Consider the following 14,593-nt stretch of genomic DNA (forward strand, 5'->3'; position numbering starts at 1 on the left):
TCCTTTCAATGTACGCTTCTCTTCATCGGTTGCAGTTGTTGCTTGGTTCGCCGGTCCTATGGGGCCTTAGCACAACAAGTTTCTGGCAGTCTACTACAACAGGTTTGCCCAGCTCCAATTGCGGAGAGGCGATGACGGCGGCGCGCCTTCTCCTCGCACCAGTAATTTTGTTTCGTCGCTAGGTAATCTACAGACCTGGATGTAACTTATACTTCTACTGTTCTTTGTACTATCTTAACAGATTTTTGTTTGAAAAGGAGGATAGACCCTTGGCCTCTGCATCTGGACGATGCAGGCGTCCATTTTATTAATTATTTATAGAGACGATACATAGTAATACATCAGTTAGTCTGAAGCCACCATCTATGCAACACCTGTTGCTGTTCCTATCCCATTGATGAAGGTGTGTCGAATATCCGGGCCTAATACCAAACTTATATCGCATCAAACCCTAACATCTAGAGCCGGATGCCCCAGCCCAGCCACATACCGGGACATGGTCCCATACCGGACAAATGCACCCTCAGAGGTTGCGGCCACCATCTTCCACCGGTCCATCTCCAGAGCAGTAACTGACCCATTGACCTTGCCTGGCCTACCGTCAACGCCACCATGAAGCCAGACAACTCCACCATGCTCAAGCATTGGAGGAGTACTCAGTACTCACCATGTTCGACGAAGTCATGGTGGCGGTGGTTGAGGAAGTCGTAGGTAACGGCGGCATCATCACGGAGCAGGGACCATCTTCTCCTCGATTTAATCTGTAGTACTCCATGTACTCCCACTTGTAAACTATTTGAAATGCAGATCCACTCCAAGAATGTGCTCTGAAATGGAGTAACATGGAGTATACTCTAAATGTTTGGTTTGAGCCCAGTAGATCAATCAAAGTACGCTGGCGTGGATCTGATCAGTTTGGTTTGAGCCAAGCAAAAGTACTAAAATCCTGACAAAAATAATACTACAGCACGATACACATGATTTCAGAGATGTTGATTTCAGTACATACAACCCATTGATAAACATGATTTTCAGAAATGTTGATTTCAGTTAAACTACAACGTTTACTCCAAGTAATACTCTAAGAAACAATACAAGTACACCTACTGTACTGAAAGTACTCCTGTAGTGCAAATACTCTAGGCAAAATGTACTCCTACAGTACTGAAAGTGTACTCCTGTGAGTACCGAATTTACTGAATTTAGAGGCATCAAAATGCTCACACCCAAGTTCAATCATCTACACATGGAGTAGTGCAACCGAGTGGTCTTTACCATGCCCGAATCGACAAGAGGTAGTGGCATCAGGAGTTGCATCGTCCAGGAGCAGCAGCAGCCTTTCCAATCGCTCCTTGCGCCTTGCCTTTCCAATCTACTCACGCGGCAGAGAGTAGTTCTTGGCCACAGTACATCTGCATCCATATTCCATCCAGAGCAACAATCACAATCAGCTCCAGAATCTCTCCTTGCCTTTCCCCAAATCATAGGCTCCAGAGATTGGAAAGACGTGGGGAAAATTAAGGATGCAAACCTTGCAGGTCGAGCGTGGGGAGCTCGACTTCGGGGGCGACCTAGGAGCAGGTGACGAGGAACTCGTAGAAGCGATGGAGCACCAGCAGCGTTTGGGATGACAGCGTCCAACACGACGGTCCTCCTTGCAGGTCAATGGCGACGAGGAGTGCCAGCGTCCGTCGCCGCCGTCGTCGAGCAGAACAAGGCCGCCGTGCCCGCGCTCGTCAGGCTCCAACTCGACCTCGCTAAAACAACCAACTTTGGCTCGACCGTGATGCAGAGGATGCGTGTGACGCCCCCGATTCAATCGTACACTAATCATGCACGCAAACATGTACGATCAAGATCAGGGACTCACGGGAAGATATCACAACACAACTCTAAAACATAAATAAGTCATACAAGCGACATAATACAAGCCAGGGGCCTCGAGGGCTCGAATACAAGTGCTCGATCATAGACGAGTCAGCGGAAGCAACAATATCTGAGTACAGACATAAGTTAAACAAGTTTGCCTTAAGAAGGCTAGCACAAACTGGGATACAGATCGAAAGAGGCGCAGGCCTCCTGCCTGGGATCCTCCTAAACTACTCCAGGTCGTCGTCAGCGGGCTGCACGTAGTAGTAGGCACCTCCGGTGTAGTAGGATCATCGTCGACGGTGGCGTCTGGCTCCAGGGCTCCAGCATCTGGTTGCGACAACCAGGTAGAAGGGAAAGGGGAAAAGAGGGGAGAAAAGCAACCGTGAGTACTCATCCAAAGTACTCGCAAGCAAGGAGCTACACTACATATGCATGGGTATATGTGTAAGGGGCCATATCGGTGGACTGAACTGCAGAATGCCAGAATGAGAGGGGGATAGCTAATCCTGTCGAAGACTACGCTTCTGGCAGCCTCCGTCTTGCAGCATGTAGAAGAGAGTAGATTGAAGTCCCCCAAGTAGCATCTCCAAGTAGCATCTCCAAGTAGCATCTCCAGTAGCATCGCAGTAGCATAATCCTACCCGGCAATCCTCTCCTCGTCGCCCTGCGGAAAAGCGATCACCGGGTTGTCTGTGGAACTTGGAAGGGTGTGTTTTATTAAGTATCCGGTTCTAGTTGTCATAAGGTCAAGGTACAACTCCAAGTCGTCCTGTTACCGAAGATCACGGCTATTCAAATAGATTAACTTCCCTGCAGGGGTGCACCACATAACCCAACACGCTTGATCCCATTTGGCCGGACACACTTTCCTGGGTCATGCTCGGCCGCGGAAGATCAACACGTCGCGGCCCCACCTAGGCAAAACAGAGAGGCCAGCACGCCGGTCTAAACCTAAGCGCACAGGGGTCTGGGCCCATCGCCCATAGCCCACCTGCATGTTACGAGGGCGGCCGAAAGCAGACCTAGCCTAGTGGCGTTCCAGTCCAATTCGGCGCGCGCCGCTCCGTCGCTGACGTCTGAAGTGCTTCGGCTGATACCACGACGCCGGGATACCCATAACTACTCCCGCATAGATGGTTAGTGCGTATAGGCTCGTAGCCGACTCAGATCAAATACCAAGATCTCGTTAAGCGTGTTAAGTATCCGCGAACGCCGAACAGGGCCAGGCCCACCTGTCTCCTAGGTGGTCTCAACCTGCCCTGTCGCTCCGCCACCAAGTAACAGTCGGGGGCCGTCGAGAACCCAGGCCCACCTCTACCGGGATGGAGCCACCTGCCCCTTCAGCCCCCAACTCCGAACAGTATCACAGGTAATGTAACAGTGTAAAGTATATAGTATATGCCCGTGATCACCTCCCGAAGTGATCACAGCCCAGTAGTATAGCATGGCAGACGGACAAGAGTGTAGGGCCAATGGTGATAAACTAGCAACCTATACTAAGTATTTAGGATTGCAGGTAAGGTATCAACAGATGTAGCGACAATGTCAGGCTATGCATCAGAATAGGATTAACGAAAGCAGTAACATGCTACACTACTCTAATGCAAGCAGTATAGAGGAGAATAGGCGATATCTGGTGATCAAGGGGGGGGGGCTTGCCTGGTTGCTCTGGCAAGAAGGAGGGGTCGTCAACTCCGTAGTCGAACTGGGCAGCAGCAGCGTCGGTCTCGTAGTCTACCGGAGAGAAGAGGGGGAAGAAACAATGAATACAATGCAAACAAATGCATATCGATGCATGACATGACAAGTAACGATGCTAGGTGTGCCCAATCGCGGTAGTAGGTGATACCGACGAAGGGGGGAAACATCCGGGAAAGTATTCCCGGGGTTTCGCGTTTTCGGACAAATGAACCGGAGGGGGAAAGTTGCGTGTTTGGTATGTTAGAGGTGTGTGGTGGACGAACGGGTTGCGTATCCGGGTTCGTCTCGTCGTTCTGAGCAACTTTCATGTAGAAAGTATTTTCATCCGAGTTACGGATTAAAAGATATGATTTTCTAAAGATTTTATTAATTTCTGGAATTTAATTAATTATTTAACCCAACATTATCCAGAACAGTAAAAGCTGACATCAGCATGACATCAGGGTGATGTCAGCAGTCAACGTTGACCATTGACCTGGTCAACCTGACGTGTGGGTCCAGTGGGACCCACCTGTCATTCTCTGTTTAGTTTAATTACAGATTAGTTAATTTTAATTAGTGATTAGGTTAATCTAATCAGGGTTAATTAACTTAATTAATTAATTAATGTTTTAATTATTTTAGTTATTATTCATTTATTTATTTAATATATTTATTTATTTATTCTATTATTTTTTATTTTTTTTTATTTTTTTTTCTTAAAAAAACGTTATGGGGCGGGGCCCCCTAGTCAGTGGCCCGGGGGGGGGCTAGCGGGCACAGGGCGGTGCGGGTTCGGGCGCAACCCGCACCCGCTCGTTCGGGCGCACGCCCAGGAGGGTGGGCGGAGCCGGCAGGGCGAGGGGAGCAGGGGAGGCCGGTGGCCACGGCGAGGCGCCGGCCACGGCAGGGCGAGGGAAGCAGGGGAGGCCGGTGGCCACGGCGAGGCGCCGGCCACGGCAGGGCGGACGGTCGCCGGAGGAGGGCGCCGAGAGGAGGCCGCGGCCCGGGGCGGCAACAAGTGCGGCCAGGCGCGCGCGGGCGACGACGGGAGGGCGTGCGAAGTGCGGGCGCACGGCTTACGCCGGTGGCCGTGGGAGCTAGGCGCGCGCCGGGGAGAAGGAGGAGAGGTGCTCACGGGGAGGGGCGCGTAGGGTCTAGGCAGCGGGGGGTGAGGAGGACGTCGCGGCGGAGCGGGAGGCAGTCCGGCGGGGGAGCGTTCCGGCGAGGTCCAGGCGGATTGGGGGCGCCGGCGTGGTGACGACGGGAACCGGCGGCGGCGTCGCGGGCGACCAATGGGGTAGCGGGACGGCGAGGCAGCAGGGCGATGGGGGTGGTGCTCCGGTGGGGGGGGGCGCCGAGGACGGCGACGTGCGTCGGGGCGATGTCGTCGGGGTCGGGGGCGTGGTCGCCTCGATCCCGATTTGGATCGAGGGAGTGAGGGAAGAGTGGGGGGGGAGTGGGGATCGGGTGAGGGTTAGGGTTCGGGGGAGGTGGCCTCGTAGGCCAGAGGCGAAGTGGCCGGCTGGGCCGGCCGGCTGGCTAGCTGGGCTAGCTGGGCCGGTAGGCCCAGCGGGGGGGGGGTGCTTCTTTTTTTTCTGTTTTAATTTTATTACCCTAATTGTTTTAGTTTTGTAAAACATATAGTTAGCACCTAAATCACTAATAGTATTTATACCACTGCCACAATTATTCTTGTAGTTATAAAAAGTAGTTTTTAATAATTTAATTATTTAAGAGACGTTTAAATTTTTGTTTCAGCGACTGTTCCTATTATCTAATGCACTTAAACATTGTATGTTAATTTGGATCCACCACCATAATCATCTATGATTTGTTTGCTACACTTTGAACATTTTAGATTTGACTTTTCAAAACTTTTACCGTTTGACTAGATTTTGAATTTGAATTTGAAACGGTTTCGAACTAACACGAGATTAACAACGGTAATCGTGGTGACATGGCATCATTACCAGAGGGTTACTGTAGCTTGATTACCCGGGCATCACAATTCTCCTCCACTACAAGAAATCTCGTCCCGAGATTTAAGAGGGGTGTAAGGGGGAAAATTTTGATTACAAAACTAGCGGGTCTTCTCATCCTGGCTTGCTCTTCTCAAAGAGGCCGGTCCAATACATGGATGTCTTCATTTCTCTGCTTTAAGTCATCATGATGAAGTCGGCGTCCTTCCTTCAGGAACTCCATCGTACTTACGAAAGAATAAAGGGTGGGCACTCCGGGAGAACAGACCTCTTCAAGGTCGACTATCTGGTCGGTAATATCGAGGAAGGTGGCGGAAGTAACTCTCGAATTGAAACTTACAAAATAACGAGAGCAAAGTAAGGTGGTATCATGGGAAGTTTCGAGCAGGCAGGCGATCGTTCGATGCCTGGAACAGGGCGTGAAAAGGGGTTCAAAGCAATGGGAATAAGTATTGTGTCTGATACCAGAATAGAGCATTAGGAAGGTGACCCGTGAATTACATATGAAGTCAAGCGTGGGGAATAACTTTGGAAACCGGGGGTGTACAGGAGAGTCAGGTTTTGATCCTGTGGAACTGTGGGTTATGGGCCCACCATGTGGTTTAAAAGTAAAAAGGGTGATGACGTCTTGCACGATCATGTAAGTAAGGCATGTCAGAGGATAGCCCGTCAGTTATGTCGGCAACAACATCGGTACCAAGGGCGAGGGACGAAGAGAACCAATTCCTGCTCGTTGAATGAGGCGGACCAATAGGCAAAGTTCTCGTCCATCGATGGCTACCGGAATGTCATCAACAATAGTAACAGGGTTACACCAGGCAAGATGGTACACCGAGGTGTTTACATAAGCAGGGATATTACTGCTTATATTATATGGATCACAAGAAGGTTTAAACAAACCAATGGAAAGGAAAAGTGATTATTATGTTTAAACAGAACAATGGAAAGGAAAATGTGTTTAAACACATCTTTCAAGGGTATATCCTTCCCAAGGACAACCAGAGCAAGATATCCATGACAGGATATAACATAGCAAACCCTTTAGGAAAGGGGGGAAGGAATCTCATGATATTGCCCATACAACGGTGTTAGGATAAGTGATAAATAAAATTTAGCATCGTGCTTCAAATGTTCCAGTTGAAAATCGGAGTACCATTGACATGCTTCGAGATAGCATTGACATGGTCTTCAGGTGAAGATCAGACTTTGGAAACACGAAGGATCCATCAGGAATAACTTGTAGACTAAGTCTTACAATTTCCTCCAGGAAGAATGGTTATCCTTGCAAAAGAAATTATAACGATAGGTCCTCCACCCAGGGGGGGGGGGTGCTAGGCATGACATCATGTTACCGGGTCACGTAGAGATCAATGTTACAACTCTTGGAAATATGTCCCAACCATCATATCTGACCGAGATTCAGATCCGGTTGGTGTCAGGATACCTCAGACTTAGGATACCTGAGAAGAAAAGGTGCAACGCAAATTGACGAGATGACATTGTAAGATTCTCGGGGAAATGAACTATGAAGTGATTTCCATTAACAAGAGTCCATCATTAACCCAAGGAGAGGACAAGGAGGTGTCTGGTGAACTCAACGGCAATTCACCAAGATTCCCAAAAGATGGATTTCCACCATTAAGTGAACAAGGAGATAACATTTGTCAGATCAAATGATATAAGGAAGTATGCTCGAGGAAAACATACACAATTAAACATTGGTTGAAAGGTGCGCCCGAAATATGGGTTGGGTTGCACGACCAATGTCAGAATGGTGACTCAATTAGCGAAGGACTTAGAATGAACTATCGCCCATTCACTTCAAAGCAATAGGGTTGTTAGAAGTTTTGAATTCACACGTCATAGCTCCATTGTCGGTATTCCGGTTGAAAACAATACGGGGACCAAGGAATGAACGAAGATGGCAAGAAGTATCATGATATCAAGAATTATTAAGAGGTGGTGAAATTCTCACCACATTCTTGACAAAAAGAGATGGTAATACTACCGAGGTAAGGAAGATCGACTGCTGGGTAGCAGTGATCTCAAGGTTTACACCAAACATGAACAAGTTGTGTTGAATGAAAGGCAATAAAGTGGTCGATGAGAACAGGAATCATCGAGGGGCAAGGATGGTATTACCCATCATGAATTCAATTGAATTCCTGGAAGAGCTCATAAGGTTGATGATGATCACGACACAATTGTCGAGAGATTTCATGCAGATGTAGTCAATCAGCAACGACATTAAGTCAAAGGAATGATGAAGCAAGAGGTTATTGGAACCACCGTTACGACACAAACTCGAAATCAAGTTTGTTGGTCAAGGAGAAATGGTATGACGAGGAAGATCGACGTAAGCTTAGCTCATCGTCGAAACTGGTGCTCCCGGAATAAGGACCAGGTAGCACAGTTAAAATCTGCACGACAAGGATATAGCCAAACAGGCTAGAAATGGCGTGATCGGTTACAAACTCATACTTAAAGAAGATTATCAAGTGTCGTGGAACCGTAATGCAGACTCGGTTCGGTTATCGGTGTCTTTGAGTGTTTAATAACTCTGAGCCCTAATCGGTGAGTATGTAGTACTTGATGAAGAACTCATAAGAAGTTATGCAGTTCCATGATAATCTCGAGATACCAGGGGGGTAATACTCGACACAAGATCAAAGTAAAGGTTGGACTGGTGTATTGATCCATAGGAGACAATTGTTTTAACTTGTCCGAGAAATGAGATCAAAGAAGAACAATCATGGTCGGAACCACGGTTGCAAGGGATCAATTCACAGATACCATAGGTTAGTTATCAAGGAAATAGTTATTGTTACAAGAAGCTTTCATGATAGGATATATATCGCGTCCATGGGCATGAACACAAGTTCAAGGTCGACTCCCACTTCTCCAATGTATAACCTTTCATTCACTTCTCACTTTCGAGGAAGTTGTAGTGTTGAAATTTTATCTGGCATAATACCAGGAGTGTATGACTCGTGAAAACTTTCGGGTTCACACGTTTTAGAGAAGGCATATGTTCAACCCATCAGGTTATCGTGGAAATATATACCACAAGCTTCAATAGTAGATATCACCAGCTCGAAAGCAGAGCATGGTTGAGAAAGCAGAGGATACAATTTACCAAAGGCATTATGTATCAGAGGAAAGGCTCACAAGGTTATTGAATATGAAGGGCGTTGTCAGGTAAAATCCAACAATGGATCGGGCGATCCACAACGGAGCTGATATGAGTATCGATACTCAATCAGAGGAAGAAAGAATGCACGGGCATCATATTATAGGACAACTGAATAATTTGATGCCTAGATAACAAAGGAATTATGATTTCCAAAACAAAGGATCAGAAGCAGACGCTCTGACCAAGGATGGATAAGTTCAATAGACTTAGGGGCACAACCGACGGCAATTGATTGGTCGAGAACCAACTCATGTTCAAAAATGACGTCTGAGCCGGAAGGAGGAATTCTAGGATCTGTTTAAGGATTGCGAGCATTCGCAACAATTCGAATCAACGGACTCAAATGATAATGACAATGGATGTCAACAAGATTTCTAGACTTATGGGATTAACCATAATGCAAGTAATCAAGAATTTCAAGAGCAATAGGATGCTCAGGATTTTCGGAAGATCGAATGGTATTTCGAGGATTCGTGACATACATGCATCAACTGGGGATGAGTGGATACTCGGTAAGTGCGAGAAATTATCCGTAGGGGTATTCAGGCGACAAGGAACTGCAAGGCAGTAGGCACAAAAGGATTCTCGGAACATTAGAGAGAATTTCGGGGTATCTTGTAATAACAAGATCAACTGGGAATAAAAGTAAGAACGACAGGTGTAAGTATTTATCCATAGGGATGTTTCGATGGTAGGGAATTGCAAAAGCGACAGGCATAAGGTCTCGAGAGAATATCGGAGAGTATCTTCAAATCCTTCTGGTTCACGGAGCAATCCTGTAGTGAGGGGTTCTCCGGGAGGAAGTAGTAACGAGATCCTAAAGTTAGATTTTAGTAAATTCATTAAACCCGAATAGACGAGAGATCGGAGTCCCAGAGTAAAGGTCGAGGAGTAAAAGATCCTAATACCACCCAATGGCGACGTGGGCCCATAAGGCACACAGCCATGTTAGTAAAAGTTTTTGCAATGTCTAGACTCGACTTCGGCCAAGGAGTGTGGAAGGGGGATTCCTACAGGCAGTCGGCTCTGATACCAACTTGTGACGCCCCCGATTCAATCGTACACTAATCATGCATGCAAACATGTACGATCAAGATCAGGGACTCACGGGAAGATATCACAACACAACTCTAAAACATAAATAAGTCATACAAGCGACATAATACAAGCCAGGGGCCTCGAGGGCTCGAATACAAGTGCTCGATCATAGACGAGTCAGCGGAAGCAACAATATCTGAGTACAGACATAAGTTAAACAAGTTTGCCTTAAGAAGGCTAGCACAAACTGGGATACAGATCGAAAGAGGCGCAGGCCTCCTGCCTGGGATCCTCCTAAACTACTCCAGGTCGTCGTCAGCGGGCTGCACGTAGTAGTAGGCACCTCCGGTGTAGTAGGATCATCGTCGACGGTGGCGTCTGGCTCCAGGGCTCCAGCATCTGGTTGCGACAACCAGGTAGAAGGGAAAGGGGAAAAGAGGGAGAAAAGCAACCGTGAGTACTCATCCAAAGTACTCGCAAGCAAGGAACTACACTACATATGCATGGGTATATGTGTAAGGAGGCCATATCGTGGACTGAACTGCAGAATGCCAGAATAAGAGGGGGATAGCTAATCCTGTCGAAGACTACGCTTCTGGCAGCCTCCGTCTTGCAGCATGTAGAAGAGAGTAGATTGAAGTCCTCCAAGTAGCATCTCCAAGTAGCATCTCCAAGTAGCATCTCCAGTAGCATCGCAGTAGCATAATCCTACCCGGCAATCCTCTCCTCGTCGCCCTGCGGAAAAGCGATCACCGGGTTGTCTGTAGAACTTGGAAGGGTGTGTTTTATTAAGTATCCGGTTCTAGTTGTCATAAGGTCAAGGTACAACTCCAAGTCGTCCTGTTACCGAAGATCACGTCTATTCGAATAGATTAACTTCCCTGCAGGGGTGCACCACATAACCCAACACGCTCGATCCCATTTGGCCGGACACACTTTCCTGGGTCATGCCCGGCCGCGGAAGATCAACACGTCGCAGCCCCACCTAGGCACAACAGAGAGGCCAGCACGCCGGTCTAAACCTAAGCGCACAGGGGTCTAGGCCCATCGCCCATAGCACACCTGCACGTTGCGAGGGCGGCCGAAAGCAGACCTAGCCTAGTGGCGTTCCAGTCCAATTCGGCGCGCGCCGCTCCGTCGCTGACGTCTGAAGTGCTTCGGCTGATACCACGACGCCGGGATACCCATAACTACTCCCGCGTAGATGGTTAGTGCGTATAGGCTCGTAGCCGACTCAGATCAAATACCAAGATCTCGTTAAGCGTGTTAAGTATCCGCGAACGCCGAACAGGGCCAGGCCCACCTGTCTCCTAGGTGGTCTCAACCTGCCCTGTCGCTCCGCCACCAAGTAACAGTCGGGGGCCGTCGGGAACCCAGGCCCACCTCTACCGGGATGGAGCCACCTGCCCCTTCAGCCCCCAACTCCGAACAGTATCACAGGTAATGTAACAGTGTAAAGTATATAGTATATGCCCGTGATCACCTCCCGAAGTGATCACAGCCCAGTAGTATAGCATGGCAGACGGACAAGAGTGTAGGGCCAATGGTGATAAACTAGCAACCTATACTAAGTATTTAGGATTGCAGGTAAGGTATCAACAGATGTAGCGACAATGTCAGGCTATGCATCAGAATAGGATTAACGAAAGCAGTAACATGCTACACTACTCTAACGCAAGCAATATAGAGGAGAATAGGCGATATCTGGTGATCAAGGGGGGGGCTTGCCTGGTTGCTCTGGCAAGAAGGAGGGGTCGTCAACTCCGTAGTCGAACTGGGCAGCAGCAGCGTCGGTCTCGTAGTCTACCGGAGAGAAGAGGGGGAAGAAACAATGAATACAATGCAAACAAATGCATATCGATGTATGACATGACAAGTAACGATGCTAGGTGTGCCCAATCGCGGTAGTAGGTGATACGGACGAAGGGGGGAAACATCCGGGAAAGTATTCCCGGGGTTTCGCGTTTTCGGACAGATGAACCGGAGGGGGAAAGTTGCGTGTTTGGTATGTTAGAGGTGTGTGGTGGACGAACGGGCTGCGTATCCGGGTTCGTCTCGTCGTTCTGAGCAACTTTCATGTAGAAAGTATTTTCATCCGAGTTACGGATTAAAAGATATGATTTTCTAAAGATTTTATTAATTTCTGGAATTTAATTAATTATTTAACCCAACATTATCCAGAACAGTAAAAGCTGACGTCAGCATGACATCAGGGTGATGTCAGCAGTCAACGTTGACCATTGACCTGGTCAACCTGACGTGTGGGTCCAGTGGGACCCACCTGTCATTCTCTGTTTAGTTTAATCACAGATTAGTTAATTTTAATTAGTGATTAGGTTAATCTAATCAGGGTTAATTAACTTAATTAATTACTTAATTAATTAATTAATTAATGTTTTAATTATTTTAGTTATTATTCATTTATTTATTTAATATATTTATTTATTTATTCTATTATTTTTATTTTTTATTTTTTTCTTAAAAAAACGTTATGGGGCGGGGCCCCCTAGTCAGTGGCCCGGGGGGGGGGGGGGGGGCTAGCGGGCACAGGGCGGTGCGGGTTCGGGCGCAACCCGCACCCGCTCGTTCGGGCGCACGCCCAGGAGGGTGGGCGGAGCCGGCAGGGCGAGGGGAGCAGGGGAGGCCTGTGGCCACGGCGAGGCGCCGGCCACGGCAGGGCGAGGGAAGCAGGGGAGGCCGGTGGCCACGGCGAGGCGCCGGCCACGGCAGGGCGGACGGTCGCCGGAGGAGGGCGCCGAGAGGAGGCCGCGGCCCGGGGCGGCAACAAGTGCGGTCGGGCGCGCGCGGGCGACGACGGGAGGGCGTGCGAAGTGCGGGCGCACGGCTTACGCCGGTGGCCGTGGGAGCTAGGCGCGCGCCGGGGAGGAGGAGGAGAGGTGCTCACGGGAGGGGCGCGTAGGGTCTAGGCAGTGGGGGGTGAGGAGGACGTCGCGGCGGAGCGGGAGGCAGTCCGGCGAGGGAGCGTTCCGGCGAGGTCCAGGCGGATTGGGAGCGCCGGCGTGGTGACGACGGGAACCGGCGGCGGCGTCGCGGGCGACCGATGGGGTAGCGGGACGGCGAGGCAGCAGGGCGATGGGGGTGGTGCTCCGGTGGGGGGGGGCGCCGAGGACGGCGACGTGCGTCGGGGCGATGTCGTCGGGGTCGGGGGCGTGGTCGCCTCGATCCCGATTTGGATCGAGGGAGTGAGGGAAGAGTGGGGGGGGAGTGGGGATCGGGTGAGGGTTAGGGTTCGGGGGAGGTGGCCTCGTAGGCCAGAGGCGAAGTGGCCGGCTGGGCCGGCTGGCTGGCTAGCTGGGCTAGCTGGGCCGGTAGGCCCAGCGGGGGGGGTGCTTCTTTTTTTTCTGTTTTAATTTTATTACCCTAATTGTTTTAGTTTTGTAAAACATATAGTTAGCACCTAAATCACTAATAGTATTTATACCACTGCCACAATTATTCTTGTAGTTATAAAAAGTAGTTTCTAATAATTTAATTATTTAAGAGACATTTAAATTTTTGTTTCAGCGACTGTTCCTATTATCTAATGCACTTAAACATTGTATGTTAATTTGGATCCACCACCATAATCATCTATGATTTGTTTGCTACACTTTGAACATTTTAGATTTGACTTTTCAAAACTTTTACCGTTTGACTAGATTTTGAATTTGAATTTGAAACGGTTTCGAACTAACACGAGATTAACAACGGTAATCGTGGTGACATGGCATCATTACCAGAGGGTTACTGTAGCTTGATTACCCGGGCGTCACAATGCGGGCGAGAGGAAGAGGCGACGCGGACGAGAATGTGAGGAGGCGACGCTTGGGAAGAAGGGCAGCGACGCGGCTGAGTCGCCAACGCAGGTGAGGGGGAGGTGCATCGCCGCTGCGGGCTAGGGATTTGGGGGAGTGGGTGAGCGAGGGGAATGAGCGTGAAGATGGGACTGAGCGAGTTGGTGAGTGAGTGAGTAAGCGAGCGGTAAACCTGGAAACCATAAAAAGTAACTTTTTCGAGAAATGTACTACAAAAACCATCAATATTCAAAATACAAGCATTTATTTTTGTTATCACTATTTTAAAATAATACTAATTTAGGAAATTGCAGGATGTGTCTGGCTATTATATTTTTTATGCTCTGGTGAAATGGTAAAGAATTACTTTGTCCGGTTAGTACCATGAGTATTTTCCGTTGCACATTTTAAGACCTTCGACATGAATTATTCTCGTTACACGTTGCTTGTGTAAGATGTGTATAAGCTGAGGAAGAATGATTTATTATATTTGCTTAAATATTGTGCGAATGAAACTGAAGACAACATTCATAATATTGTGCGAGAATTTTTTAAGCACAACAACTAGATATTAATTTGTAATAGAATTTTAGTTGGATCATTACTATATGTAGATATCATTAATTTATCTTTTTTTATCAATCTACATTGTAAGCGAATTGGACTTCAATAAATATCCAACTTTGCCCGTGCTATCTTGTCTCTACATGTGAAATTTGACATGCATTATGCTTACATAATTCTAGCAAAATATTTTCGTAGCACATGGCAAGGCACCGACATTCCTCTGCATGTGAAATTAAACATGCATTATGTTTATACAACTCAACCTAAATATTTCAAAAGCCCGTGGCAACGCACGGGCATTATACTAGTCCATCTAACGAGCCACGCGAATGACTGACGTATAGTTATTTCTCAATGGTTGATAAAATAGCAAAACCAATGAAAAAAGAACAAAAAGTTTATACAAAATACATATTATGAAAATACTAAATTAAAAAAGCTAAAGTATGAATATGTCATATAAAAAA

The 14,593-nt window shown here is 48.0% G+C and overlaps 1 long non-coding RNA gene across 1 annotated transcript; it reads right to left on the reverse strand.

Annotated features, from left to right (window-relative positions):
* Positions 1 to 237: 237 nt before the first annotated feature.
* Positions 238 to 1,786, reverse strand: LOC123108314 (uncharacterized). The gene is made up of 3 exons (XR_006451869.1): positions 1,532 to 1,786; positions 1,276 to 1,412; positions 238 to 827 (listed from the first exon to the last, which is right to left on the reverse strand). It is a non-coding gene; the product is annotated as an uncharacterized lncRNA (long non-coding RNA).
* Between the last annotated feature and the right edge of the window lie 12,807 nt (positions 1,787 to 14,593).

The sequence above is a fragment of the Triticum aestivum genome, chromosome 5A, assembly GCF_018294505.1.
Source record: "Triticum aestivum cultivar Chinese Spring chromosome 5A, IWGSC CS RefSeq v2.1, whole genome shotgun sequence".
In the NCBI taxonomy this organism is placed as follows: domain Eukaryota; kingdom Viridiplantae; phylum Streptophyta; class Magnoliopsida; order Poales; family Poaceae; genus Triticum; species Triticum aestivum.